Here is a 26,506-nt window from a genome sequence, read left to right as displayed (position 1 = left end):
AATTGAGGATGAGTATTTTTTATTGGTCCTTGTGTCAAATGGATTTTAATGTGCAGCATTGAATTTGAAGCAGTTTCTTGAGGAAACTTACAGCGAAGCGATAGGTAGTCAGGAGTCATTAGGGTTAAAGTAAGGACGAACATTTAAGCATTTTTAGAGTTAGAGGATTCATAATGTATGTTTTAGATTTTATCGTATATTGTGACAATATTGATATCCCTTATCCATTGTCTAGATACTCCAATGTCTCCTCACAACATTAAAAATTTGTTCATTTTTGGCAAAAAATTAGGTCATAAATCTCACCATATTTGTTTGTTTATGTATACTCATATAGCTCACTGCTGCATGGGTGTTCTTTGTCCTGCCGCCTCGATCCTGGACACACTGCTGGGGCAGGAACTACAGCCCCCAGCCTCCCCAGAGTGGTGAGCTGCTGGAGTGGCATAACATCGGCATAGGAATCCTGCAGCACGGAAGCCTCACTCCCTACTGCCTGGAGGTTATTTATCCTGCCACCTCGATCCTGAGCACACAGCTGGGGAGGGAACAACAGCCCCTAGCCACTCTGTTGTGACGTGAGCCGCTGGAGTGGCATAACATCGGCAGAGGCAGCCCGCAGCTCAGGACGCGCCCAGGCGAAGACCTGGCCTAGAGCAGGCCCGTGTGTGCCCGTCCACAGCCAAACGAGGCTGGGCCACGTCTCTTACCTCCTCTATCTGGAGAGTTTATGACTGTCAGGTGAGCAGGTACGTGGCAAGTCGCCTTTGGCTCCTACGTTTTTTTATAAGCACCTGAAAAGGCTGTGTGGAGCTTACGATTTGGTCAACTTTTATGCTTTAGACGCCCAGATGCTGAGCCACCTGACAAAAGCAATAAGTATCATAAAACTGTTTTGGCTACATCCAGAGCTGACTTGGCTGTGGTTATGGGGCAACGGAGAGGCCATTGGAGGGTTCTGTCACCTGTATCCTCCCTAATGCCCACCTAAGTTGATAGGATGCTACAGTGAGCCATAGAGACTGAGCTAACGGAGAGGCGTCTCTCCCTGAGTGCAGATGCCCACTGCATTTCAAAAAGACGCATTACAGAGCCCTGAGTACCCGACTATTTATACTCGCCGAGCCGCAGGACAGGGTGAGGCCTGAGATATGTGCAGGATACCGCTACTAACAGCCCAATGCAACTGGTGTTTATGTAAAGCGATCTAGTACCTTCGGGTCAAGTTTGCGCTATATAAAACTCTGGGAAATAAAGAAAAGAAATCTGGACACTATTTCTGCTTCCTGTGCTAGATATTCAACACTCTCATTCCAATTGTGTTTATGTCTAAGTAGCTCCCTGTAGGGATATTTGTTTTCTGTTTCTATGGATGTCCTTATTCAAAATGAAAAACACTGTTACTCTGGGTCGGTTTGCTATATGCTCTACTATGCAAAGTCCTATCTTCTACACAGAGTTCCAGATCCAAAAACATCAATTATTTCTGATCATATTCCAATAATAATTTCACATTTGAAGTGAAAATGTATGATAGTCCTGTAATTCCCTGTCAGTACCATTCCATAATATGAATATTTAATTGATGACCCTATTCCATGTAACTACATGGTTATAACCTACCTGAAATTGTCATTCAAGGCATGCTCCTTCTCATACTAATCCATAAATATGTTGGTACAAAAGGGAGCAAAACTCTCTCCCATTGCTGTCCCTCATATTTGGTGATATAGGTCCCCTTGATACATATAAAAAAGTAATGTAACTCATGATTTATGTTTTTGATTTTATCGTATTGGGTGACAATATTGGTGTTCCTTCTATCTCGTTTTTGTGTTGGTCGGTCTCCTAGATTTTACTTATGAAGCTCTGGAATTGATCTGCAGCTGAAGTCTCCATAGTGAGTACATGCTGTTCAGCAGAATTAACATACAATTTATTTTTGATACGTGTTTAAGGAATTTATTTCTTAAAAATGCCTGAAACATTAATTTATGTAACTCGCCTCACGTCATGCTTTCAACTTTTCTTAATTTCTCCCTTTTTAATTGTTTCCTCTTTTTTATTAAACTCTCTGAAGAAAAGAACACATTCTCTTCTGGTCTATACTTACTGTAGGCAATTAAATATATGGGCTGGCTATAATTTTGTTGAAAAAGACTCAAGTGTACTTATATCCGCAATTAAATTCTTTACATGGCGCTCCTTAATCTTAACCCTCTTCTCCTCCCCAATTTTTGACATGCAGCAGGCTACATGGGTGCGCCAATACAGGTTTCGCCCAGAGTGAATAAATGATATAAAGGACAAATGTACCGTAGACAACTACCGCTCCATGATATACAGGGTCTGGGCTGTCACTTCCATCCAAGACCCAGAAACTAATACCACGAGGGCCTACCCCGTTGTCAGTAGTGACAAGACTGTGCCAGGAACCAAACGTCACTCCATCTCTTCACTTGGGGCCCTACTTAACGCCTTAGTCCCGCCACACTCGTCCCCTCCTTCTATTCGATCCCAGCGGCAGCCTAGCCTGGGACACCCGCCTCTCCACAGCCTGTCACCGCCCGCACCGTTACACAACAGCAACCTCCTCTACAACCCACGCGCCACAAGATGGGCGGCACCCGCCGACTATAAGGGGACGGATCAGACGAAGGCACGTGCGGACTCTCCAGCCAATCAGCACTTCGGAATTCTGTGTAGCGCACTAGGATTGGCTGGGTGTCCCCCGTGCTCCAATTCTATGACATCTTACACCTTAGCAGTACCGCCCACTCTCAGATGACGCACATGGAATGTCCAGGCGCGGGATTGGTTCTTTTGCGACCCGGAAGTGTTAGGCATACGGAGTGCGGACGCCAGTTAAAAGTGCATCAACGGAGGATGGACGTGAGGATGAGCTGACAGGCGGCCCGGGTGAGTAGCGGATGGGTGGCGGGTGTAGCAGGGTCCAGGGCATGAAAGGTAGCTGGAGAGAGCGTGGCAGTAAAGCCTCAAGGATCTCCTTTCAGAGCAGGGACCTGTCATGCATGCAGCTGATGGAGGAGGCGCGTCAAAGGCAGCAGAGCCTGAGCACACCTGGCTTGGCTCGGCTCGGCTCTAAGAGCCAAAGCACGAGCCGAGCCATCTAAAGATGTAAATTGGCCAACAAACAAAACGCAAAAAAATAACTATTTCTATTTCAATTAAGTGCATCCGATTACATCCCTGATTTCAGTGGCGTTTATTGGAAGAAATGTGTATTTTTCAACATGAATCATTGAAGAATAGCCTCAAACCCTGTAGGTGTTGCCGTGTCTGGTGGCTCAGTGGTCTAAAGCAGCCACTGCAGGGGCCTGTGTTCGACCTCATGGTAACCGGTTCAAATCCCGGCGGGTCCGCTCAGCCTTTCATCCATTTGAGGTCGATAATCGTGCTCTTTACAAATACTTTTGTTATGTTATGAGTAGGGTGACCAGGCGTCTCTGTTTTGCCAGGACGGTTCCAGTTTTTAACCAGCTGTCCCAGCAAATTTCAAGAAATGTAGCTCATGTCCCGGTTTTTAAAGAGGGTCGACTGAAAACGGTGGGATGTGTTTTTTTATGTTTTACAAAGCAGGGATAGTTAGCAGTTGTGTCAAGAAAGCAATTTAATTAACAGGCAAGCTTCTGGGTTTAAAAATTGCATTTCATGTATGTTCTCACTACCTGTTCTGTAATTCTCTGCTGCAAAGTGCTCTCATAGCTTGAAGTACAATTGAAGTCCTTCTTCTATTTTTGTTAAATGTCCCGGTTTTTGGCTTTACAATTCTGGTCACCCTAGTTATGAGTTACCAAAATGGTGGAATCATGTTCTCTGTATAAAGGGCTTTAAGTGAGCCGGGTCCTGTACTGAGACGTGTCTCTATCAGGCTCTCCATTTTTACCCTCACCCTCTGGGTGAAAAAAAAAATCTCAACTCTGCAGCAGTACCATTCTTCACTGCCTTTAATGTAACTTCAAAGAGACTCATTATAGATCTTTCACAGCTTCATCATGTCAGAACAGAAGCATTTTCAATATTATATACAGAGCCACTGGACTTATGCGGGAGGGGAGGGCAAGTTATGCGACAGGGTTGAGAAAATTATGTGCCAAGAACAATCAAATTATGTGGCGTAGTGCAGCATATTTTGTAATAGTATTTTGTTATTTTTACACTTGTTAATTACTGTCTGGGCATTGGTTGCACCTCATTAGTATTGATTTAATATTCAAATAAAGCAATAAGCAAAAGAAAATTAACCAGACCAGCTTTGCAATGGGCCTTTGGCTGTGCAGTAACACGTCACTGCGCTTTTAGTAACTTTTGAACCGTTTGAGCAAGAAACTATTTTTTTTTTGTTAAAATCTGCAGATTATACAGCAGATGATGGATTATTTGGCAAATGCGGCAAACCCATTATAATGCGAAAATGACCACATCCGCACAATCGCATAATTCCAGTGGCCCTGATTGCATACAACAAAGTTGTAGTTGTTTCCTATTTAACTTATGCAACTAACAACCTTTGACAAAGCCAACCGTCCAGACTTCTTGTAGGTGTAATGTTACTTGTATTATATATCTGGACACAATGACAGAAGCACCAAAATACCAGTCGGGTGACACACTATGCTAAGCACAGGTTTTTAGCTTGCGTGTTTTTAAGCCACACCCATAATTACATCAGCCACACCCTGTTGAGAGATCCGCACCAGGTTTTTCACCTTATTTAAAGCACTCTCTCTATATATAGACCTACATTATTAAATGTGAAGTAAGATTATTTTATATTAACCATGTACATGATGTTATAGTAAAGTACGGATCCCATATTACATCACTTTAATGTGCTCTCAAACTGAATCGTTAAGGAAAATGATACATAGTGAAGTAAAGTGAAATAACGTGGATCAGACCGTTTTGAAAAATTGGAATGCTGTGATTTGTGTTCAGGACTGTGTTGTGTATGGTATTCTTTAAACTCACTTACCACATCTTACAATTAACTGATACTAAATAAATATATAGCATCAGTTTGATTTAAGGCATGATGAGTGATTCTAAAGAACACCATATATTAACATTAATTGAAAAACTAACAAAAATAAAATATCACTACAGAGGATGTGTGTACACTCATGAGTAGTTTCAAAGGTATGCTTTTTATTTGGAATATTTTCACAAACACTGAAGATCAAGCACAGTGACAGAACGTGTCTGTCTGAAGCTATGCACCACTTCCCAATCATTTCCTAAAAGAACTGTAAGGAAAGCAACTACCTCTGTGGGTGCTCAGAACCTCTTCTTGTTTTGGCTAACTATGTAATTCTGGTCATAGCGATGTTGAACTTGAGCCTCTCCTAAAAATCGTTCTTTTTCTCATGTCAGCGGAGGGAGCAACAACATTAACATACAATTGCATCTCGTGCCTTCCCTTATGCTACCAGCTCGCCTGGCTTTACAAATGGAACATTTTTAGAACAGGCTCAACACCTCAAGAACCACAATTAAATTATTTAAAAAAATAGAGAAGTCTCGAAGCCCCCTCAGAGTTTGCTCCTGAGATTACAGTGCTTCATGGAGACTTAAACGAAGTGCAGTGTGACTTCAGAGAGACATGCTCTGTCTGCCAATGTTTATTCATCAGTTTACATGCCAGTGTGTCCCCTCCGCTCCCAGATCCGGAGTGGATACATCCCTCATGCCCCCATGGGTTCTATGCCTATGCATCAGCACATCCTGCTAAAGAGCACTCTTTGACAATAGAGCAGGTACCTGCTTTACATCCTGTTACAAGATATGGTGTGTATAAGGTGGCAGAGCAGGGGCATGGCTGTACATCCCTCGAGCAGCTTGTTATGAGAATATGGGCCTGCCTTGACATTTATTGTGTCTAAGGCAGCAGAGCAGGAGCACATCTGTACATTCTTCCAATTACCTCACTTTGTTGGCAGAGCAGGGATATGCTTTACAACCCTGTTAAAGAATAAAGTGTGTCTAAGGCTGCATAGAAGGCGCACATCTGTACATCTTTCCGCAGCACACGTTGGTAGAGATGCAGGGACCTTCCTTACATCCCATTACAGGACACAGTGCTTGTAAGACCGCAGGGGCACATCTGTACATCCTGCCAAGGAGCTCCCTTTAACAGCAGAGGAGGCACCTGGCTATATATCCTGTTACAGTTTAAGGAGCGTGTAAAGCAGAAGAGCAGGGCTGTATACCCCTTTATAGCATAAGGTGCTCCCTAGGGCAGCAGGGCATAGGTTTCTTCCTCTTACTTATGGAGCTGTCCTTTGCAGTAGAAACGTGTCATGTTTGTCACCTTGTGACAGGAAAGTGAATGCCACACATCTCCTGTACCTTGTATATCTGGTTAATGGATGGGGAGCACCTGCGCTGATGCATGCTACCTAATTGGTACGCTCTGAAAGCAGAGAAGAGATATGTATCTACTAAAGGTACACTCCAGAGCTTAATTTGAGCCAGTGGTTGGTGATGGCACACCAGTACTTATTTTGGGGACCAGCACTTTTTTTCTGCATCAGATATTTACCAAGTGAAAGAGAGGGAAAAGACCGAGGAAGAGAAAGACTGACAAATTGTCACAAAGGGAGAAAGAAGGAACCTGCAAGAGTGCAATAACATGAGTAAGGAGTGTCTGTTAGTGTATTAAAGAAGTATGAGGTGAATTTAAGACTGGCCCTCTTGGTATTCGCACACCAGCATTTAATTGCAGTAGCTGAGGGCTGAGCAGAGCTTCAGGGACAGGCGCTCTTTATTTTATAAATTAAGCACTGATGCACCCTACAGCAGGGTCCAAGGATACTTGTTTCCAGTCCAGGGAGGACCTGACTTGGCAGTTCGGGTTGGACTGTTCCCATGAGGAACAGGGTGAAGACTGATTTGCATATGGCTGAGTCTAAACTTGGGTGACATGGTGAGCAAAGGAACAATGGATTTAACCCAGATCTCTTGACTGGGGTGAATGTTTTTATTTGTTCTGCATTCCGTCCATCATTGTGTGTCTTTTGCTTTCTCGCCCTAAATGCACCGGGTATGCCCAGACGTGGGTCCTGGGCTCACTGTGCCACTAGATTCAAGCTAGCCTGGCTGATGAGAGGTGAAACCCCGAAACCGGTCTTAGGATGCTTGTTTCCGGTCCAGGGAGGACCTGGCTTGGCATTTCGGGCTGGACTGTTCCCATGAGGAACAGTATCAAGACTGATTTGCATATGGCTGGGTCTAAACTGGGGTGGCATAGGGAGCAAAAGAATGATGGATTTAACCCAGATCTCTTGACTGGGGGTGAATGTTTTGATTTGTTCTGCATTCCGTTCGTCATTGTGTGCCTTTGGCTCCCTACGTGTAAGAACAACAGGAGTAAACCCATAGACCACGTCGGGATGGGTGTGGAGTATAAATAACAACAATTCCAAACAGGTATCAATTTGAGACAGTTAAGTAATGTATGCAGTCAGCATTACATGAACAAGAAACAAGGAGGCTCGTATGGTTTAAAAGCTTGTTATTCACCAAATCAGAGGAGGGTGTTTCACATGGAAATACAGTTAAGCACCACTGTACAGAGAGAATCATGTGACAACCCGAGGGCACTTGATGAGTGGAGAAATTTACAATTAGTGAAAGGTGAAGATGCAAGTGCTGAACGTGAACAGCGTGAACGGCGCAAAGTGACAAAGAAATAATACAGTGATGGCTCCGCAGGATTAAGTTGAAATCACTTAAATCATGGATCAAACCGTTTAACAGGAGCACAAAACGTAAAATGCGCCATAGAATTGCGCTGTGATGTCGACGGCTTTTCGATCCCCGTGAGTCGGGATCGTCATCAGGACAGGGTTGTTGAAATCAGGCAGTGTTTTTCACGTAATAGTAATCGCGTGATTGACTGGACGCCCTGGCAATGGCGGCAGATGCGGCGTCTAAAAATTGAAGATGCGCAGCCGAGGATAGGTCCGACCGGGCAGCGCCTGAGTGAAGCAAGGCGGCCAGGGGCGATGAGGGCTCTCAACGTTCGGGCGGCTTGCGGTTAGTGCGAGGCTCCCTACAGCAGCATAGAATACCCTGCTTATCTGCATTTTATTAATAGAAAAGGAGCAAAAGAATATCTGTGTATCCTCTGAAAGCATATTGTAATAGCAGATGCGTCTATACAACATGTGATGGGATAGGGTGGATCCTCTTCCAGCAAAAGAAGGGGCATGGTGGTATATTGTAAAATCTCCTAAAAGCTCGAGTCTGAGGTTTGGACATATAGAGCTTCACATGGACCCTCTCAGATTTTAGATCTTTGTATCCTCAATTGGCTTACCTGGGGGAATCTATTTTGGACACAAGTTAGCTGTGCTTGATGTAAATACCCAACTAGGTAAATACGTCAAAGTAAGGTTTATAAGCATTTTGGACTTGTTCCCTCCTGTGATGCGAAGATGTGCATAGGAGTTTGTATTTGATACTCTGTGACACCAGTGGGGACTTTTCAGAGCTCATGTGATGTAGTCAGATTTGTTTGAATGGACACAGATTCTGTATGCTTAATTTTGTTTGTTGTGAAGTTTCTGAAGGTCCTTATGTGGTCCTGTTGAGACTCTATTGTAGTAGTTTAGATGAGATAGGACCAGCGCCCTGGTTAGCTAAAGCGAGTGGTTTTTCATTGGTGAAGGGGCTGTCCTGATTATCATGAGGTGTGTTTCAGTGCTTTTGACAATAGTTTGAGATTGGTATTTAAAGGAGAGATCTTTGTCAAACTTGATCACAAAGCATCTCACTGGTTGGATCTGGGTAAGGTGCGTCACCTAATTTCCTTGGCCATTTGTAGAGGAAGCAGCTTGTTAAGTTCTTGTTGGTTATCAGGAGTTCAGTTTTAAAGCTAGAGCTGGAGGTAATTGTCCTTCATCCAGTGGTAGATATGTGTTATACTTTTTGACATGGTTTTTTGTTATTCGAGGTTGTCTAGTTTGAGATGGATTTTCATGTATACGTACATCTGGAATTGGAGTTGGTAGATTTGTATGATTTGCACCAAGGGTCTCATGTAGATGTTAAACAGTAGCAGGGACAGGACAGGAAGAGTATGGGGAACCCCCGCATGTTAAGTTTCAAAGATGAGAAGAATACATCCATTTTGTTTTGTTGGCATTGGTTTAAAAGAAACGAGTTGCACCACTGAAGTGCTTTCCCATTTATCCCTGCCCTATTTTCTAGCCTATAATGTAGGAATAGGATTAGAATGTCAGAATGTTTTGCATTGAGAACAAGAGATCGTAGCTAATGTCTGCGATTACGGATTCTGCGCCCTCTTATCCCCTGGGTCTGATTCCAAATTGTCTGTCTTGTAACCGGTTGCTTGTTTCAATGAAGTCTTCGCTTTCCAAGATATTGCAGATGAAAGGGACATTTGAGGTGGATCTGGAGTTTGTTAGCTTTGATGGGTCTACTTATTGTTTCTTCATTATGGGGATATATGGATTGCTTCCGTTTAGATTGCACTTTCTTGTTTGAATGAAGCATTTATCATTTGCCTGATGTGGGGGCCAAGTATGATCAAGGTTTCTTTGATGGTCTGCGGCGAGGTTTAAGACCTTATTTTGTAGCTTTGTTTTTTTTACTTGGTCGAAGCTCATGGTTGAGAAAGTTTGGAAGTTTCAGTGAATTCTAGGAGTTTGTTCAGAGAGGAGTTCCTCATTCTCCTGGCTATTTACTCAAATCTTTGAAAGTTTCTTTTTCAAAGAAGGTCAGCCGGTCTTCACAGAGGTTGTTGGATGTGGTGGGGGGGCTTCTTCAGTGCCTCAAGACCAACTATTTCTACCCTAAAGGTAACCAAGTAATTTTGTGACTAGGAAGTTAGCATAACAGGTTTTTGGGTGATCAGTCTGTGTGAAAAGACCAATTTGAGTATGTGACCCACTTTGGCTATTTAACGGAGTAACTGGGAATAGTATGTAATGTCTCTTAAACCTCCTATGATGCTTAATTTGTGTTTTAGGTATATTGGAAGGCCAAGCTCAAGGGCTTTGTGTGTGTGATACTTGTCTGGTTGAAGTCGTTTCTGGTTTCATTAAGAGGTGGAGATTCCTGGGATTAGTATGATCATATTTCATTGCGTCTTTTCCTAGATGTTCTGCATCATAAAGGCTGGCTTTCAGGGGCACCTTGGAAGGTTTCGGGAAACCGTATAAGTGAAAGAGAAGCTCTGCTGCCTTTGCTTATAGGTTTGTGCTACAACAATGCCATGTGCATACAAACCTACAAAGAGAACCAGAGTTTAAAGGACTGTACTGACGTTGCATAGAGATGGAAGATTTTAGTTTTATGAGAAGTTGCAATTCAACTATTTAATAAGGCTGGAGATGTGGGAACCACTGATTACTTTTATTGTATGGCGAAGTCTAGCAATCTGGGAACCAGTTCAGGAGAAATCCCAAACGTTGTTCTCTTCCATAACATTAGCAATGTGAAGAATATAGTTCTGTGCTATAGTGGTGCTCGTGCATTGCTCACTTCGCGTAAGAGAGGATTTCATTGTGTACTGTGGTTGACGTGCCACCTCTGTGTACACTGGAACATTCTCTATGTCAGCTGCCTCATCAGTTTGTTTCCAGCAGCATGCACGTGATGCTTTGTGCGGTGGGGGTATGCACATGTTGCCTGAGGTGCCCCCATTCTCTGCTACTATTATACATTGACACATAGCTCTGTTGCAATGGTTTTGTTTCTTTGCCCATACCGCTTTAATGGAGTATCAGCTAAAGGTCCAAGGAAACTGTGAAAGGACTACTGTTCTTGAGCAAAATTGTTGTGCAAGCATTGGGTTTAGATTTTCAGAGCACAGCTGGCAGAATGACGTACGGTCTTTCTTCTTCCATTGCTACTTGGATGCAACAGTTTGCACAAGAGTAATGTGATATCTAAATAAGCATTGGTAATGCAATTGGTCTCGCTTTTGTTTGAGTTAGAATTTTTGACATTTTAAAAGACAATGTCTTTTACCCAATTGTTATGGAGGTGTGAGGTGTGTAGTGGAATTATGTGGGTTGAATTGGTTTAGTTCTCTGTGGGATTGTGTGGCGTAGAGTGGATTTGTGTAGTGGAATTATGTGGCATGGTGAGCTGTGGAATTATGTGGATAGTAAATATGTGGCATTGAGTGTACTGGGATTATGTGGAGTGAGATTGTGTGTTATGGAGTGCAATTCTGCATGCAGCTGCCTGCCAAGCATCACACGTTTCAAGGTAATTTACTGCAAGGGCATGAATTGATAACTCTTCTTTAAATTAAACCACATTATGTATGTTAGTTCAGAGCTGCTATTTTCCCTTTGCCGAAAAGCCACACACTCCAGTGATAGCGATTGAGGGATCCAATGGTCACAACAGCCAATCAGAGTAAGGCTTTGGTGCACCATGCAGCTGGAGAGCTCCAGCCTGGGTCATCCGTAGGTGCTCCTCGTGTCCATCACATCTTGCCTGTGCCCTCGTGTCTCTTACAGACCCTACAACCAGTGGAAAGTGCTGGTGACTGAAGTGACCATGACACTGGCTGTGATTGCAACTACTTGAGATTATTAAGCTTGTCACCTCAGGTGTAACCAGATCATTTGAAGGCTTGTCAGTGCCTTGGCGGCTCTGCTTTTTTTGTTATGGGCAGGAAGCAGCCCAGCGATGGTGGATGAGGGAGATGCAGCTTGAAGCTGAAAGCAACTAGGTTAAGCTGTGGGAAGCTTGAGACCCTTATTACAGCCAGCATGGCCTCCAAGCTACAAGTCCAAGTGACTGATGCTGGTGCTGTCACTCGCAGCATCCAAGGACCCTAATATTCAGGCACAAGCTGGGTAGAACGCCAACACCACAATCAGCAGCACCTGTCTGTGCTCCATGCAATCTCTTTTGGCATCAGTCCGTGCATCGAGCTGTCCGTTTAGGCCTGATAAAACAATGGAGATAGATAAACGAAATAGCTGAAGAGGGAGGGCGAAGTACCGGAGAGGAAGAGAGAGGAGAGGAGGGAGTCATTTAGAGCCTAGAAGAAGGACAAATCGAAATGGGAGTAAGAGCGAGCAGTAGAAAACAGTCAAAGAGAGGGGAGCAGAGGGGAGGGGATATATATATATATATATATATATATATATATATATATATATATATATATATGTGTGTATATATATATATATATATATGTGTGTGTATATATATATATATATATATATGTGTGTATATATGTGTGTATATATATATATCATGGGAAAGATGGACATAGAAATAAGGGAGACTCAGGAAGAGAGAGAGAAAGAGACTGGGATAATAGGGAGAGCGAAAGAGACCGACAGGTGGAAGGGAGATCGGCTGATGACAGAGACGGAGAAAGTAGGAGGGCCATAAATAGGTAAGAACGAGAGATAGTGATAGTTAGAAACGCTTAAACAGATGAGAGCTGGTAGCTTGACTCTAAGGGCTACAGCTGCTTTTTTTCCCAGGGGCGAGATGGCTGGGCCACTATCACTCCCAAGATTGCCAGCTGCAGATTGCACAACAGTGTCTGGGTTTAAAATATCATCATGTGGCGAATGGTCAACTTTCACCATGGGGCCATAGGCTAAAAAGACAACCGTAATAAACTTTTAAACACTGTGAAATCCTGTCCCGTTCCTCCTGTTTTGTCTGTTGAATCCTCCTGCATTCATCAAAATATAATTCCATGTAAAAATGGATGCATAAAAACTGCATACTAAAATTATTAGCAAATAAATATGCGTAATGATATAAAATGACAAATGTGAAAATAGAACTTTGTATAAGTAACATCGGATTTTTACAGCTAAATCTGAACTTATATTATAATGCATCAACACTTCGTTCGTTTTCACGTTACCGCTGTTGTAATACCATTGGCTATGCTGTTATGAATCAAGAGGTTAAATTAACGCTAATGATGTAGCACTTTAGACCAGAGAGTTAATGTGCAAAAAAATCGCATAATTTGCTTTTTATTGCTACATAAATCGGTCTTCCCCTTCCACATAATGTCAGTGGCCCTGATTCTAGGTTAATGTTAGGTTACAACTACGCAGACTTTAATCATTAACAACACATCCTCAAGGCTCAGCTGTGGCAGAAAGGAACTCAAAGCCCAGACAGGCAAGTCATATGCAAAAAGGTGACATCGTCCCCTCAGAGGGGAGTTTGTTTAGCATGAGAAGCAACCAGATGAAGCCTCACAGAACAATAGTCGGCCCCCCTCAGGCAGAAAACTGGATATGGTCCAGCCCCACAACTACACAAGGGTGGTTGCGGTGCAGACCTCAGGAGGAGCTCGGCCCCACCCATGCACACCAAGGCACATCCTTTTTAAGCAGAAGAGAGAAGCGAGCAGCAATCACCGCACAACGAGCAGCGACAGAGGTGGAGATGGCGGGGTTGTAGCTGGAGCAGAGAGGCCGTTGGCGGCTGGAGCCATGGAAGTCACTTTAAACACACCGTACGAAAGGGGCATATTTCGGTAGCACCAAGTGTGGGGCCTTGGGCGGGCATGGAGCAGAGGCGCACAGGAGCGGTGGGAAGGAGTGGGTGGTTGCAGGAGATAAGCTCATGACCATATAACAGTGCGAGTGGCATGCCACAGAAGCTGCTCAGTAGAGTGGTCGAAGGCATGGATCCCTAAAACACCAACCAATGCAATTGGATGGTCAGCGTTTCACCACTTACATGACATCACTTACATGACATCACTTACGGGATGCACAGCAGCGGATTGATGTGCCTAGGACTTGTTCAGTCTACAGATTGTCTATAGCTGCAGCAGGTTCAAGCTTGCAGGACAGCTTCTGATTGGCTGCAAGTATACCTGTATAAAATGGCTGCACTGGAGGCACCGTCAGGCACCTAGTAGACACTGGAGCCTAAAAAACACAAGTTAGGGATGTGGGGTAACAAACGGAGCTGCCGACTTGGGGTCTGGAGCCTCGGCGTCAGCTCTACAAAAAACATGCAGATGGTAATAATTACATGTAAAAGCATTACAAATATAATTAAACAATGGTTGAACATGTACAGTTACAGTATTGGAGAACAAACGTTGCGGGAGCAAAAGAAAACAAGAGGGAGTTGCAAAGAAACAGTCACCCTTGGACCACGTCTGAAGAGCAGGAAACATAGGAAAGCAAATTATGTGTGTTTTAGCTCAAAAGGTGAAAAGTCAACCAAGAAAAGAGTCCCCACAAGGTATGGTAAATAAAAGGAAAGCATAAATGCACATGTAACAGAGGCAGTCCTCGTCGGAGGATACACAACTTCAAAAGTGGGGACTGCTAAGAGTATTCACTAGTCAAAAGCCTGCTTTTTACAAAAGACAGCAAAAGGAACCAATGAAATAGATGGGCGGATCTTGAAGCCCATATTCTAGATACGGCATGTCTCGAAAGAAAGCACGTGCGCTGCCTATGCGAGACCTGAACAAAGAATGCAACTGCCGATTTGTATTGTATGGAAGGAAGTTTGTCATTTCTTGGACTTCTGTGTCTATGTCGTTGCAAGTGCTGCTTTTGTCTTTGTGGGATATATTTTTGCCTGATAATTCATTCTTCTTGGAGTAGAGGCTGAAATAAAATGTAGTGGAGATTGTGCTCTGTAACATCAATACTCCTTGTGACGTTGTTTGCCTACAAATGTGTTAATTAACCTGTCATTTATGCAATTACTCAAAATATATACTAATTATCCAGTATCTGACTGACTTGGCACAAATCCTTATTTCTTAAGCCGGTCTTAAAAAATAAAGAGTCTCAGGTTAAGGTTTGACCTTATTCCTTGAAAGATGATATTGGCCTGATGTCCATATCTAATCTAAGAGGAAGTAAAAGGGAACTGGCAGGAATGCCTCTCAACTGGTTCAATAATCTATTTTCAACTAAAGTGAGGGCCATTGTATCCTTGTAACCCCAGAGCTCCACCCCATAGAGGGTAGCTATTACGGCCTGTTAGTAAATTTGCAGTGCTAGTGATATTGGGCAAAATTTTGAACTGCTCTGCACTTTTATCAGCTCTCCAGAATGCTGTTCAAGTTTTAGTCTGCACCTATCGATATGGTGTCGCCAGTCCAATGGCTCAATAAGAATTAATTCTAAATACTCAAAGGTGTGCACACTCTCCAATATGGAGCCTTTGAGCTTGGGACTGGGTCTGGTTGTGAAGCAGGGATTAAGGACCATATATTTTATCTTTGAGACGTTAATTTCCAAAACGCTTTTGGAACAAAAAATATAAAAACTATCTACAATCCTCTGTAGCCCCATGGGCGATTTGTTTATTAGTAAAGTGTTGTCTGGACCCTATATCCTGCAAGTTTTGAAAAGTCCCCCTCACACCCATTCAGATGATCAATCAAATCATTAATATATATTGTAAAAAGGGTAGAGGCTAGAACACAGCCCTGTCTTACCCTCTTGTGACAGGGAAGCAATCGGTCAGCTCACCTGGGTGGCCACACCTTACCTGGGCATAGTTGTACTCATGGAGTCCTACAATATTGGCTAATAAGTATTTTGTGACACCCATATCTGACATTACCTGCCAAAGCTTAGACCTCTGGACCAGGTCGAAGGCTGACTGGAGGTCTACTAATACTATGTACAACCTGCCTCCTCCCAGAACCACCGTCTTCCAAAAAAGCATTTGGAGGCGGAAGACGTGGTGCAGTGTACTTGTGCTGTCCCATAACCCAGCCCGTAGGGGAGTAAGCACTTCGCCAATGGCTAACCATTCTTGAAGCCTTCCCATCAAAATTCTGCTGAATTACTTCTGTGAGTATTCAATAAGACTTCTAGGCCTATAATTAGACCGGAGCAATGGGCAGCCTTTTTTATGCAGGGGAATGGTTTCTGCTCCTAACCATATGGGTAGGATGGGTGCACCATTCAATATGCCATTAAAAACAACTGTGAGGTATTGACCCCAAACGTCGATCTCACTGCGATAAGGATCTCCCGGATTTTGGCAGGGCCTGGTACCTAATTGGGAACAATCTTAAAGACAGCAGGTCTAACTTCTTGCAGCGTGATAATGGGTACCTCTTCTCCTTCATGCATGTATCTCATGCCCACTAGTATATCACAACTAAAAGCTGCCACAGTGAAACTGGCATCTTTAGTTTCAGAATATAAGCTGGAAAAATGAGTAACCCAATCAGCCGCCGGTACATTAGACCGCACAATGCGGTAACCATCAGCTGAACCAGAAGAGACTAAGGGCCATATGTAGGTAGCCCAATACCGGTCGGTAACGGCCGAAATCCGACCGGTATTTAGGGTTTGAGATGTAGGAGGCAGGTTTAAGGATTCGGTAATTACTGATTCCTTAAGAAATCTGTAAAATACCGATTCCTTATTTTAAGGAATCTGTAATTACCGAATCCAAAAAGCTATGTAGGAGGCACTCAAGTGAGTTCCTTCTTGCATTCAGGATTCGTTATTTACCACTAACTACAAGTTGGTGGTAAATATCGAAAACCTTTTAAAAAAGCAAATTTGTGCTTTTTTAAAAGTGCCATGTGGCAGACATACATATGTATGTGTGCCACTTGTGCACACATGCACGATTCAGGGGTGCAACAGGGTGTCAATATGACACCCTGCCACCCTTGAATATGTACCCCCTATTACCGATTCGGTATTGACCGAATCGGTAATAGTGAATGGCTTCCCATTCATTCCTATGTGCCTGGAGGCCCTTAGGATTGAATGGGAATTACCGAATCAGTAAATACTGATTCTTAAATACCGAATCGGACCGATTCGGTAATATTTACCAAATTGTTTCCTACATACCATTTACCGATTCTTAAATACCGAATCGGTAAAAATCGGTATTTTAGAATCGGTAAATGTAGATTACCTACATATGGCCCTGTGTTCCAAATAGACCGATGGTCTCCCCCCCCCTTTCGTACCGCTTCTAAAAGCCCTGCCCCCTTCACTGATTCCCACTCCCTTTTGGCTTGGCATAAAATCTTTTTATAAGCGGCCCTTTTAATTTGGATCTTCAGTCTGTCTTGTTGCTTGTTAGCTTGTGTCATGGCAGCCATAGCCCGCCTACAGGAAGAGTTATACCATAATGGGGAACAATACTTCCCTATAGATTTTTTGGCTTCCACTAGAAAAATACTTTATAGCTCTCCACACATTTGAAAATGACCTACACAAATTTTCTTAAGTTTATCAGTAGTGTCTGCCCATCCAGACTGAGATAAGAGACCATTTAAATATTTTGCTACTCCCCTGTAGACTACATCTAGTCGTTCATAAGACAGGGCCATTTGGCTTCATTTCACTATGTGCATGTTATTGGTTGGCTTCAATCTATTATCAAAAGGATCAACTGGGTTGGCTGTCATGCCACAAAGTGGAAGAGCAATAACACTGGAGAGTGCATTATGATTACAATCTTGTCTCTGACAAATCTCTATATCCTTTAAGTAAGGCCAGACCCTCACATCCGCTTAAATGTAATCAACATGACTAGTGCTAAAAGGGTGATTGAAGGTATGTTTACCGTTTGTCGGATGCAGTTCTACAATTACTTGCTCGAAGGCCCTGATTTAATGTCATTGCAAGGATTTGTGGGGTTAGAGGTGACCATTTTCTGAATCGTGGAATTGATAGCCTAGGAATTGACCAACATTGTCTTCCTCCTGTGCCATTGATCCTAAGTTACCCTCTAGGGGTTCAAATTGACTGTTGAAGTCTCCTCCCACCAGTTTCCAAACTCCAGCCAGGGCTGGTGACAAATGTGTGCTTAGCAGCTCTAGAGTCGTAGAAACTATTCAATGCCGCTGGTCTTTGATCGCTAAAGACACACAATTCATGAACGGAATGCAGAACAAATCAAAACCTTCATCCTCAGTCAAAAGATCTGGGTTAAATTCATCATTCTTTTTCTCACCATGCCACCCCAGTTTAGACCCGGCCATATGCAAATCAGTCTTGACCCTGTGCCTCATGGGAACAGGCCAGCCTGAACTGCCAAGCCAGGTCCTCCCTGGAGCAGAAACTAGCATCCTAGGACCGGTTTCGGGGTTTCACCCCTCATCAGCCAGGGTAGCTTGATTTCAGTGTCACTGTGGTGGTGAGCCTCAGCAAGGCCTACCAGTGCTAGGGGTTCTCCCTTCTCTGCACAGAGTCCTCAGACCAATAGAAAGAAATTGGCACAGAAGCTGGAATAGAAAAGACAGAGTTTATTAAACCTCATGAGGTGGAACTACATTCACACAACACCCTTCGGCAATGTATGAAGTAGCACACTGAATGGAAGGAGCTTGGTCCTTTTATACCCACACAGGGGCTCAAATGAAGGCGGTACAAGTACAGAAGGCTGGTTTTAAATACATATAAGGTCATACAGAGAGTGTGCTGGCAACAAGTGGGAGGGGCTGACAGTTAGCTAATTCTGGTGGACACATCCTGACCGTTACAAGTTGGGGACAGCTGTAAGCTCAACTGAGCATGTGCGAAGCAGAAGAGGCTAAATATATCTTGTCTCTAGCGGATTTCAAGAGCAGTTGACAGGAAGGTAGGACAGAACACATGTCGAGCACATGGCAAACAAAATGGCTGCCAGAAATACAAAATGGATTCCATACAACGGACAAGATAGTCTCTAAATACAAGATGTTTTCTGCTAATGCTTAACCTAATCGCTGCTAAATTACTACAGACGACCCTTTCAGAATTAGCTGAAGACATTCGTTTAACTGCGGTAATCTAGATATGCATCCTGTACATTGATGTTCATCATCTCAGTAATTTCATTATTTAACATTTGTTGTGCTTTTATGTTTGCAGTATTTCCTTTGGCAGGTGTACAATTAGTGATGCGCATGGAGCAAAGCATAGGACCAAACTGTATACAAGTACAGCATGTAAATAGTATCACCAGTAGTATACATAGAATAGTCAGTAGCTTCCAGCCCCAAGTAGCAAAGAGTGTCCATATCCAGTTTGAAAATGTCCATGTACCAGTCTCTGTGTGAATTTCTGCAGCAATCTTATGCAGTTTTGAGATTGCATCATATACTGAAGGTGAGTGATCCGGTATAAATACACAACAACTGCTACCGATGATGCGACATGCACCACCTCGATCAGCCAAAACACGTCTAGCACCATCCTATTTTGGAGTGCTACAATCCTCGCAATTTGTATTTCCTCTGTAATGTTCCCAAGTGCCATAGCTGTTCGATTGGTGACAGCTTCCACAACACGAGTTAATCGCCTTATCTTTCTGCTATTCAATGTGGCACCCACAAAGAAGAACAAACCCAAATTGAAATCGACATATTGTTGCAAAGTGGTATCTGTCTGGTCAACCTCATCTGTACTTATTGTTCGTTTGTATCTGTTCTTGGAAATATCATTATACAACTTTAGGTCGAGGTGATATGACGCAGGTGCTAAAAACACAGGGGGTAACAAAAATGATATGTAACATACTCCGGACCACCCAACAGGCAATTGATCGTATCCTTTATTACCACATACGAAGTATGTATTGTGTGATGATGTAAAACTACTATTATTAGCTCCTTCAATAATCAATGTCAAAATACATTCACTCCGTCCTACGGGAATTCTCCCAGCACTGCCAATACATATATCTGCTTTAGCTCTGGTCTCCGAAATAACAAAAGATCCAGTGTTTTTGATTGTTCTCATATTTGTGAAGACATATGGTGTCAAATTATTGTCCCATTTAGTCCCTTTAGCTTGAGGATAACCATCTTCATCTTGGTAGCATACTTTATTCAACCGAAAGATGATTCCACCTACTGAGGGTCTTCCGAAAGCAAACAAAAGGGCATACCAAGCTTGACATGAACCATTGTGGTAAAACGGTAGAGGAATAAAAGGTGTTCCTCCTTTCTTTTGGTGTGCAGGTATCATCCCACACACCCAACAATTGGTAGTATTCGTGGCATTGTGTGTATCATGCAACATCTGGATGAAAGTGTTATTTAGGTAGGATTGTCGATGCTTCTGCTCGTGATGGGGAAGTGTAAAATAGTGATGTTCCGCTGGAGTAGTGGCAACAAGAAGGTGTTGAGCAGGAGCCACTTTCTCAACAAACCAGGTGATTATCGCCATAACCACCAGAGCAACAACAAACCTACAGCACAAATGATTCTTTTGTTATTCATTTCAGCAACAGCGATAATTGATCTTCCTAAAAACTCGTTGAAAACAATCGTTGGAGCGCTTATCCCTTGGGCAGCCGCTTATTTCTTCACCACGGGCCAAGACTGGTGTCACTACACTAACGCAGGGCTGATCCCCCCCTTCCCCCCCTCTTGCCACATAGGCTCTCCGTTTCACTAACCCAGGGCGGTAGCTCAACCAGTCTTTTTCAACACTGAAGATTTTTTCCTTGGTTTCAAGTGGTATCGCAATGCTCCAGGAATCGTGTGGTCCGGGAAGACTTCCGCAGACTCGTCAGGTGAGATAGCTTGATCTTTCTCTGTCTCCAGAATCTCTCGATGGTCGGCCAGTACAGCAGGTTCCACCAAGGCAGGCGACACACGCTTACAGTGTGTGCTGTGGACCCAGTTCTTCTTGTTCGTCACTCGAACTGCTGTAGCACCTGCTCCGGAACTCGCCAAATCGGTTCCAGGCTGTTCAATCTGTCGAAGACCTTGACCGTCACATAGTCGCCAGGACGGAGTTCGTGGGCCTCACCTGTAGATCTGTCAGGAAGCGCTTCTCGAACCTGTTGATGAATATAGATCAAACTGTCGGTTAACTGTGCTAAATAATAATTCATCAGAACACAAGGAACATCCTGTGTGGGGCGTGGCTTAGGAACTCCCCAAATATAAAGACCACTTCGTACGGGGTGAGGCCAGATCGTGAATGTGACACCGATCTTATGGACAACAATGCTAAGGGTAATGCATCTGGCCACTTTAAAGACGTGGAAGCCAGTATTTTCGCCAACTTCAATTTCTAAAGTAGCATTTTATCTTTCCACTAATCCTGCTGATTGCGGGTGGAAGACTGTATGGAATTTCTGTTTGATCCCTAACCCTTTCAGGACATGCTCAACAACTTTCCCAATAAAATGAGGTCCGTTGTCACTCCACAAAAGCTTACAAACACCATATCTAGGGAAAAACTCCTTCAGAAGCACCTTTCCTGTAGTAAGAACAGTATTATCCTTCGTAGGGTATGCCTCATCCATTTACTGAAGGCACATACCACCACTAGGACATATTTTAGATTATTGCAGCGTTCAAGTTGGATGTAATCCATCTGCAAAACTTCAAAAGGTGCGGTTGGTGTAGCAAACCCACCTGTAGGAGTCCGTGTCCCTTTTCCAGGATTATACTGCCAACAGATCAAAAAGGACTGTTGCACTCTTTTAGCTGTGCTGGCAATTTCAGGATGCTGCACTGTAATTAGACCTGAAGCACACCTTCCTTTACCTTTTCAAACTTCATTTTTAGGTCTCGCCTGTCGATGCGCATCGAGCTTGCGAGACTATGGGGGCTTAAACAGTCTTTAACCAACTTGCAAGGAATCGTGGCGATTCCTTGCAGTGCCCGTGAAATTCAAGCTCAATGCGCATGCGCATTGAGCTTAAAAGCGCGTGCACATGCCCCCAGCCGCCTGCCTTGCATGTATTTTCCCTCAGGCGCACTCCTCCCACACCCCCGCTCCGCCCCCTCCCCTGCCTGCCGTGTCGCATTTCTTAAGTTCCCTCAGCCGCACTCCAGACCCCTGCTGCTTTCACACCCTCTCCCCGCTCCGCCCCCTCCCCTGCCCGCCGTGTCGCATTTCTCCTCCCCCCTCCCCTTCTCTGCCTTCCCTCCGTCTTGTTTTTTTTTTTTTACCCGCTCCGCCCCCTCCCTTTTCCCCGGAGTCACTTATTCCTCTGAAGAAATGACACAATGCTTTTAACAATCTCACAATTTGCACTCGTGTACCACTACCCCCTCTCTTCTCCCCCTTCCTCTCTCTCACTACCCCTCCCTTCTTTGTGTGCGCACGCACCACGTGAAATCCCAGCGAAAAGTTAGCAGCGCTGAAACCCTCCCAATCTCAGCCCGCCAGAATCGCTCTGGATGAAGGCAAAGCTTCTAGTGGCTCCCTAAGCTGTTTTCCTCTTACATACTCGGCTCAATCAGCGCTGCCGCACGGAAGCATTTTTTCCATTTATTCCTCTGAAGGAATGACACAATGCCTTTCCCGATCTCACAATTTGCACGTGTGTAGTTGAAGTTGATCCCAAAACATGCCCTTTCACGTGAAAACCGTTTCTTCTCCCTTTTTCACAAGCGAGGGATCATCCCAGGTAGGAGGGACCAGAGGGAGAAAGAGAACCGCAACGCCTCATTCTTTTCTCGAACCCTCACTCTCTCTCTGCCTGCATTGCTCAGGTTTCCCTCTCGTCTTTTGTCTAGATCATTTCCATCTGCCCCTTTGCAAAGCTGGTTCCGTCTCTTTTTTGCTTTCCTTTTCACCCGTCTCTTTTCTGTCATTCTGTATTTTCTGTTTGCCTCTCTCAACTACAAAGAATTTGACAACTATAAAATTCACACACAAACATATAAGCCCCTTCATACAGACTCATGAACACTTTCACAGAACAGATGCACCCCCCTCCCCCACCACAAAGCGCGTCCGCTTCATTACTTCATGCGCGGCCTCTCCTTAACCTAATCTACCTCACCATCTATTCTGTGTTGTCAGACTGGAAGGCACCTTCGATGCATCTGCTACTATTTGCTTGACGTCCTGCGCGTTCCTCTCATCCTGTGTCCTACAAGTCCCTTCTTTTATTTTAATTAAATACCGGACCATTTACTTGCAAAAAAAAAAAAATACAGACTGCAAGGCGCCTTCAGTGCATCTGCTACTATTTGCTTTAACACAAACTAACACTTTACCATACTGCACTTCCTGCTTTCTCCCTCCCTACCTCCCTTTTTCTTGAGTCCCTTCTGCTTTAGCTACATGCCACTACTATTTGCTTGCCATCTTTCGTGCTCTTAACCCTCCCTTTCTCCATTAAGCCCTTATTGTTTTTTTATAATACATCATACCATTTGCACACAATACTACCTTACTCTTACGCAACTGCTACTATCTTCTTCTCTCCCTCCCTGTCTCTACCTACTACAGCATCCATTTTAATATAACAATTTGGAGCTGTACTGCAACTTTTGTATTTCTACTACTTCTCATTATTGTTTACTTGTTTTTATATGTTATTACAATGCTACAATTGTTAGTTATTTCTGTTAAATAACACGACAACACACAAAAACAATTTAGTTCGCCTCTACAAATATGCTCACATTCCTTTTGCCTTCCATAACTTTACTATCAACAAGTTGCTGCTCTTATATCTTTTGCCCCCCACTCTTCCTTATCCATACTCTGCCATTCACCCATACAATCTTCCTTCACACACACAATACTTTTGAAATAACTTTCTCGCATATTACCTTTTAGCACTCCATACTAACAAGCATTTTTGCTGCCTACTCCCACAGTCCCCCGCAGCCCAAACTCACACGTTGCACAAAACTCCATATTGTATTAAAATAGCGTGCCACTTGCCAGCCGCAATTAACCTCCTGGTCCAAGTACGCCCACCCCTCCCCTGGAGGGTTTGAATGCGCATTGTTTGTGTTGAGGAAGGTCACGTGAGCACTCTCTGCAACAGCCCACCCCCAAAAGGCACGTGCTCATCTCCCAGCTGGCTGCTGCTTTGACACAGGCCGACACTTCCTGCCGTGCGTTCCTTGCCCCCGCCCCGAAGAATTTGAGATGGCATGTTTGACCTCCGACCTTGCTTATCCATCCCAGTCCTCTTCTGTTCTTAATTTCAGCTTCTATACCCCTGCACACCAACTGTTTGAAAACCACGTAGGGTATACTTATACTGGGTTAGACTTTGGCACGTCAGTAATGGGTTTATGTGGTCAGCGGAATCTTTTTGGGGGTGGAAATAGGGGAAGAGGGTGTTATGCCAGGCACCCTTTGAGGCCTTATTGCCTTCTTGTGCTTTCACCAACACATCCACCACCACATCCACCACATCCACCACCACCGCATCCACCACCACCACCACACCCACCACCACTACATCCACCACCACATCCACTACAACCACCACCCCATCCACCACTACCACCACCACCCCATCCACCACCACCGCCGCATCCACCACATCCACCGCATCCACCACATCCACCGCATCCATCACCACCACATCCACCACCACATCCACCACCACGACATCCAACGCCACATCCACCACATCCACCACCACTTCACCACCGCATCCACCACCACTTCACCACCGCATCCACCACCACATCCACCACTCATCCACGCAACGCCACTCACACACGCAACGCCACTCACACACGCAACGCCACTCACACACGCCACTCATCCACGCAACGCCACTCATCCACGCAACGCCACTCATCCACGCAACGCCACTCATCCATTTGCAAAAGGAAAAAGGTCAAACTCTTCTATTGCGAGACCTATTGCATTTTCAATGCTTGTTCTTTTAATGTTTTTTTTTTCCATTTTAGCGTGCAGCACTCCGTGATGCTCCGTCCCAAATAAGCATCTAAGGTAAACAGCTCTGTAGGTAGCGTGGAACGTCCGTGCCACAAAGGAGTTGCACGGCCGTATGCACAAATGTAAATGATATTCACACGTATCTGGAAAGATAGGCGGTTCAATACTTAGAACGTTTGAGCAGGTACGTCCAGGGATTGACTGCGAGTTTAGAAATGTAGACGTGGGTTGCACTTTTGCAGATTGTTCACTTTTGTTTTCTTAAAATATATTTCTAGCGCGAGGCTGACCGGGAGGGCACATTTAGATTATGTTTAATGGTAACTGGGGTGGGGTAGTTAACAGCGCACGCACGAGTCAATACATATTATTCAGGTATATCACTGATGAATTGGGAGGGACACTTGGGCGAATTGTCAGTTGTAGCAGTGTCGTGCAAATGGAGCGTTTATTAAAATATGCTTTTAACATTATAGATACCCCCGAAGAAGGTCGTGCAGACCGAAATGCATTGGGTAGAATGGAATGTTCTGGAACTATGAAGTTTTAAGTTAAAGCCTGCGATTAAGCCCGGATGGGCACTCACAGAGCATTAAGACGCATAAAACGTGAAAACTTTATGTCTTTGACGTGATGGTGAAAAAACGAGTAAACTTTGGAATAGAACTTGGAATAAAAATTGGATGAATCTGGTGAAAATATGGAATACGTGTGAATATCATTTACATTTGTGCATACGGCTGTGCAACTCCTTTGTGGCACGGACGTTCCGCGCTACCTACAGAGCAATTTCAGGATGCTCCCAAACTTGCGTAAGCAATTTAGTTAGTGCTTGAGCTCCAACATGTGCCAGCCCATGTGCCATTTGAACCATAGGTTGTAAATAGGCTGCATGCAATTTCCACTTATTCATTTCTTTGTTATGCCAACAACCCTCATCGTCTAACATTTCTTCTTTAGACCATTGCTTAAGCTCTTCCACAGAGGCAGATCTCTGTATATCCAATACTTCCTCTCTAGCATCATGCCAACGCTCAGTTTGAGACTTTACTACGTACATGGAAGTAGTGTTTCCCTGCATCGCAGTTTCACGAGCTATGCGATCTGCAAAGGCATTGCCTTGTCCTATTTTGTCAATGATTTTCTTGTGTGCGCTACACTTCATAATAGCAACTTTCTTTGGGTATGTAAGTGCAGTCAAGAGATTATGTACTGATTCTCCGTGCATTATCTGCATCCCGTGGGATGTAAGAAAGCCTCTTTCCTTCCAGAGTAGGCCAAAATCATGAACCACTCCAAAAGCATAGCGCTATCCGTGTAAATGTTCACAAATAAGTCATTGCTCAGTTCACACGCTCGTGTCAAAGCTATTAGTTCAGCTGCTTAAGCCGACTTCTGAGGTATGCGAGCTGTTTCCACTACAGTCTCAAGCGTGGTGATTGCATAAGCAGCTGAAGTTGTGCCATCTGGTAACTTCAGACAGGACCCATCAACCCACAGTTCCCCATCTACATCTGGAAGGGGTGTATCTTGCAAATCGATGCGACCCTGTGTCTGTTCCTCAGTAAGGAATATACAATCGTGAGGTTCCTTTGACTGGGACTGAGTTGCAGGATATCGCAACAAAGTGGCTGGGTTCAGTGTCACCGATCTCTTCAAGGTAATATGAGGTGCTAACAGTGTCAATTTGTATCCTGTCAGGCGAGCACTAGTTAAGTGTTGCTTGGTCTGATTTAAAAGGGCATCTACTGCTTGGGATACTAGCACCAACAGTTTGTGTGACAAAACTATCCCTTCACTCTGACGTATGGACACAGCTGTTGCTGCAACTGAACGGAAGCATCCAGGCAACGCACGAGCAACAGGATCAAGAACTGCAGAAAATTATGCACAAG

General features: G+C 44.1%; 1 protein-coding gene across 1 annotated transcript in view; it reads left to right on the top strand.

Moving 5' to 3' along the window:
- Nucleotides 1-2,788: 2,788 nt before the first annotated feature.
- Nucleotides 2,789-26,506, top strand: part of TANGO2 (transport and golgi organization 2 homolog) — a 538,903-nt gene continuing 515,185 nt past the window's right edge. Inside the window, exon 1 of the mRNA XM_078667926.1 lies at nt 2,789-2,919. The gene's annotated coding sequence lies outside the window, so the exon portion shown is untranslated. The remainder of the gene's footprint in view (nt 2,920-26,506) is intronic.

The sequence above is a fragment of the Lissotriton helveticus genome, chromosome 11, assembly GCF_964261635.1.
Source record: "Lissotriton helveticus chromosome 11, aLisHel1.1, whole genome shotgun sequence".
In the NCBI taxonomy this organism is placed as follows: domain Eukaryota; kingdom Metazoa; phylum Chordata; class Amphibia; order Caudata; family Salamandridae; genus Lissotriton; species Lissotriton helveticus.
This window is presented reverse-complemented; position numbering and strand designations above follow the sequence as displayed.